Source organism: Pteropus vampyrus, unplaced genomic scaffold (genome assembly GCF_000151845.1).
Source record: "Pteropus vampyrus isolate Shadow unplaced genomic scaffold, Pvam_2.0 Scaffold242, whole genome shotgun sequence".
Classification (NCBI taxonomy): Eukaryota; Metazoa; Chordata; class Mammalia; order Chiroptera; family Pteropodidae; genus Pteropus; species Pteropus vampyrus.
Window position 1 is genome coordinate 1,907,801 of NW_011889023.1, and position 4,953 is coordinate 1,912,753.

The 4,953-nt window shown below is 34.6% G+C and overlaps 1 protein-coding gene across 6 annotated transcripts in view; it reads right to left on the bottom strand.

Moving 5' to 3' along the window:
* The window catches only part of USP25 (ubiquitin specific peptidase 25), a 91,469-nt gene extending 89,930 nt beyond the window's left edge, over positions 1-1,539 (bottom strand). For 4 of the 6 annotated variants that reach the window (XM_023519973.1, XM_023519972.1, XM_023519971.1 and 1 more), the window contains exon 1: positions 1,464-1,538. The gene's annotated coding sequence lies outside the window, so the exon portion shown is untranslated. Of the gene's footprint in view, positions 1-1,463 lie in introns of all 6 variants that reach the window. The other 2 variants (XM_011374254.2, XM_011374257.2) reach the window with 1 other exon arrangement.
* Between the last annotated feature and the right edge of the window lie 3,414 nt (positions 1,540-4,953).

Sequence of the window (4,953 nt, forward strand, 5' to 3'; positions counted from 1 at the left end):
CACACACAATAGTAATACAACTTATCTCAAAGAAAATGTGGGAAATAATTAATTAGATTAATTCTTTATTCTTATTTAAACATATTCTACATGTTTCTCATTAAAAAAAAAAAAAAAATTAAAAAAATGAATTCCTTAAATTTGCCCTGACAACATAATGGGTATAGCCTCATACTCAGTGACATAGAATGGGAAAGACACTTTCTGAAAATACACATGGGGTGATTTAGTCATATTTATCAAAATAAAGAAAAACTGGCAATCATCTAAATGTCAATAGTCATAAAAGTTGATGTACGATACTTTGCGTCCGTTCTAAATATTTACATTGGCTTCGTAAACTCTGCAGTAATGCTCTGAACAGTATTGTTTCATCATTTTTCTAATGGGAAGAAAGGCTAAAGCAAAGCTAGCAAAAGCAGAAATTAAGCGTGTCATCCTGGAATCAGGCTGCTTGGTTTCTATTCCAAGCTCTTCCCACATACTAGCTGTGATCCTGAGTAAGTCACTTCAACCTATGTTCCCTTATCTTTTGAAAAAGGATAAAATAATACTTACCTCAGGGAGTTATTAAGAGGATGAGTTAGCTACATAAAAGTATTTAGAATAGAGCTGGTACTATAAGAGCTTAGTAAGTGCTAGTTATTAACTTATCTAAGAAATAAATTATTTCTAGAAACAAGTGAAGAACTTTGGGCTCAGAATCAAAAATTGCATAATTAATTATGCCTCATGCAGCAGGTGCCACAGGATTGAAGCTGTGTGTAGGTCTATAGTGGCACAAATGCTATATTGCTATAAGCCTTTAGTAGCAATATATAAATAAGCTTAAAATGGAGTTCTAGTTCTTGAACATCTTTCACTCATTTGATCCTTTTCAATGTGCACATCCACGTGACCTGACTTATCTGGGTACCTCTTTGTGAAAATGAGGGTACTTAATAAAATACAACCAAAATGATGCATTTTATTTGTTGCATATACTAAACAGTTTGATGTTGAATATTCTAAAAGTGCAATAAGTTGAATGTTAGCCATTTATATTTCTCCTTCATGGAAGGAAAAAATGTAAGCTTTTGGTCGTCTATTAATTCTCTACTTCTTCCTCCTCTTCTACCTCCTCTTTATCCCACTCCTCTCTCCACTCCTTACTGAAACTCTAAAAACATGGCTCTTTAGTAAAACCAGCCAACAACAGTTGTATTTACACTCCTCCATTTTGCATGAAAAGGGTTTCATACATAGAGAGATTATGTTGCTCCAAAGTATCTTGGAACATTAGGTTGCTGAAAGCTAACATGCTCAATGTTGCAGTATGTTAAGTAAGGCTCTTACTTTATAAAAGTTCTTTCTTATATCTCTACTACTACCATATGGTATAACTAAAAAACTAAATTTTTTAATATGGTAAGCAGTAGAAATGAGGGTGTAACACAAACTATGTCATAAAACAGAGGTCATACCTTCAAGGCTTGCTGTAGTATCTGGGCATCATTTATCCCAGTAATTTCTCTCAGCTGATTCAAAAACGTCTGCTGGTGCTAGAGGAGGGGGAAAAACCAAAATCATTACACTCTAAAATCTGAAAATATAAATGACCTTTGGGTTTAAAAAAATGCAAACTAGAGTGAAAAAGAAAAAAAGAACTTGAGAGAGACTGAACAAATTTCATTCTTTTAGGAAGAATGAACCATGCTCTAGGGAGCTCTTATTTTATTCTCATGTTTCCAAAAGAGAGCTTTTATATTACTCTCCAAGAAGTTTTATTGAATTAACAGTTTCTGGTCCATTCTTTACCACCTCATTTATGCCTCCCCAGAAGAAAAGGAGTGATTTGCATGATGGCTAAGCCTAAAAAGAACTAAGGTAAATAGGTATTCATTGGGCTACTTCTACTAGGGCAGGGGTCCCCAACCCCCAAGCCGTGGACTGGTACTGGTCTGTGGCCTGTTAGGAACTAGGTCACACAGCAGAAGGTGAGCGGCAGGCAAACAAGCAAAGCTTCATCTCTTTTTGCAGCCACGCCCCAGAGCTAGCATCACCACCTCAGCTCCACCTCAGATCATCAGGCATTAGGTTCTCATAAGAGCACCAGTCTCTGGTGTCAAAAGGTTGGGGACTGCTGGCTAGTACATGGGACCACTGACTAAAATAACATAGCTTTGGTAATCTCTCCCTGTCCTTAGGGTCAGCCAGCATCCAAGTACTTGAGATGTTTGAAAAAAACACATGCTTTTGGCAGGAGATGCACTAGGTCTATTATATCATGGAGATCCTAAGATCTATTCAAGGAAAAAAGAATTTTCTCATTTTCCAAACTGTCAAAAAGGATCCTAAACAGAATTGATCATTTGCCCCCATTTGTTTCAAATCTGTTAATACTGCACTGGTCCATATAGTAAGCTATTATACTCTATTGGAGAGAAAAAGATGTAGATAGGATCCTCTTATCAAATCCCTCCCTGAACTTCTCTAGTTAAGAGCCATATTCCTCCCTACGCCGCTGTATTTCTTAAAACAAGTTCCCAAGACCCATGAAATAAAGACAGCTCAGTGGATATGATATGAAAATCAAGATGTCCCTAGAATAAAAGGATCAGATGAAATCTTTCTTGAAAATGTTTTACATTCATCTCAGTAATAATTCAGTCAAGAATCATCAATGGATGATAAAACTATTAGGTCAAAGTTTGGTTAAGAACAGGATAGTTACATAGTTTCAAACTCTCTTTCTAGAAATTATAAAGGGAGAAAGAGTAACAGTAACTGTAACGAAGAAACCTGACAGATACGACCTCAACCAAGTGATCAAAGTTAGTATTACCAGAAGTGGGATAAAACGACAGTGTATGCCTCCTGATGTGTGATGCACCAAGAAGACGATATCAGCTGTGGTATTCCTGCCATAATTTGCATAAAACTGAATCTAATCTTGAGGAACCATCAGACAAATACAAACCGAGGGACATTTTGCAAAATAACTATTCTGTCATCTTCAAAATGTCTGTATCATCAAAGACAAAGGATAAGTTTCCAGATTAAAGGAGACCAAAAAGGCGGGGCAACCAAATGTAATATGGGCTATCAGATACTAAACTCTATACAGGATATTATTGGGATGATTGGAGAAATATGAATATGGACTGCTTAGCAACAATATTGTATTAATATTACAGTCTTGAATTTGATAATTACATTATAGTTGTATAAAAATATATTTTTTTCTTAGGAATACACCTGGAGTATTTAAGTGGCAAAGGGGCATGCAACTCACTCTCAAACGGTTCAGAAAAAAATAATTTATGAAAGTTCTTTACACTAATCTTGCAACTTTAAATTTGAAATTACTTCAAAATAGAAAGTTTTAAAATGTTCTGAATACAGATTTGTTGATGTTAGAATTGTATAATGTGCATTTCAAAACATATTTGATAATTTAAATATGAATAATGTATACACATCCAGAGATGAAGAGTCCTTAACAAATTTCAAAATAAAAAAATAAATTTGAAAGTTTGAGATAAATATCTTTTACAGAAACAACATGTATAAGTTAGAAATTATAGTCAGCTACATGCAACAGAGTCCCATCTAAATAGTAGCTTCATCATACTGCAGTATCTTCTTTTCCTAATATAAGTAGACTGGAAGTGGGCAGTTCAGATCTGATAAGGACCATTCCACATGATATCAAAGATCTAAGCTCCTTCTGTCTTTCCACTAAACATTCTTATATGTGACAGTCATCAAATGTCTATCACTTCCATGTCTCCTCCTCCAGCATCCTGTCCAAGTGATAGGTAGTATAAAGGTAAGGACAAATGACAAAAGTTTGCAAAATGATTGTGCCTCGTTTAAAAAACCTCATCTAATATCTTCCACTTAAAGCCTCACTGATCAAAATAGAGTCGCATGGCCACTCATAGTTGCAAAGGATATTGGGAAATTACTTTTCAGCGAGGCAAAAAGCTGCTCTGAAAATGAAATCAGGGTTGTTTGTAAGGGAAAAGAAAAAAACATATATTGGACAGACATTTGCAGTATTTGCAATGCCATCAATGAATTTTCATTTCCATAAAACTCATAAAAAGAGCCAAGATAACCAAAATTATCTTACAATAAAACACATAATAAAGCACATAAACAAGGTTTATAAAATGCCGGGAAGAATCGAAATTGTTGAATCAAAGAATCAAATTGCCAAATTTACAGAGTTGAATTATGAGAAAAATAAAATTCTCGTTAAACTTGTCAACTTCTCTACTTTCATTTAAAAAAATTACCAATAACTAGCAATAGAACGATAACTAAGTTACAGTATACCCAACATTACAAATTAAAGATATATAAAAATATTACAGAAATTCTCCTTATCTTTAGATATCTCTTATTTTAGTGAACATAAAATACTTAAAAAGATTTTATAAGCTTGTTTGTAATCTCATAATCACCGACACTCCAAACTTCATTCTTTACACCAAATATTATTTTCCTCAACGGCAAACTAATAAATTGTGGATCATGGAAAGACAATTAAATACGCCTTCCCCCCGCCCCCCCCGCCCCCCGCCAAACACACACACAATTAGTCATTTGTACAAATGTTGCTGGCTATTATTTATAATTCTGGAAAACTGGAAACAATGAAAATGTCCTTCCACTAAGGAAGAGATTCTCAACTTCAGTGTGCAGAGAATGACTTGATGAGTCTGCGAATAATAAAGATTCCCAGGCCCCACCCCCTGAGACTGTGATTCCAGGGGAATTTGGGTTAAAGCTAAGATCTGCATTATTAATAAGCATCTCAAATGATTTTGATGTAGATGGGCCCAGAAGCAGTCTGAGTCATGCAAACAACTGTATATTTTTAAATAGTGAATAATGTAATCTATATAGAAGTTACCTTTACAAAACCACATTAAGCTAAAGTGGTGGAATGAGAAATAATATATA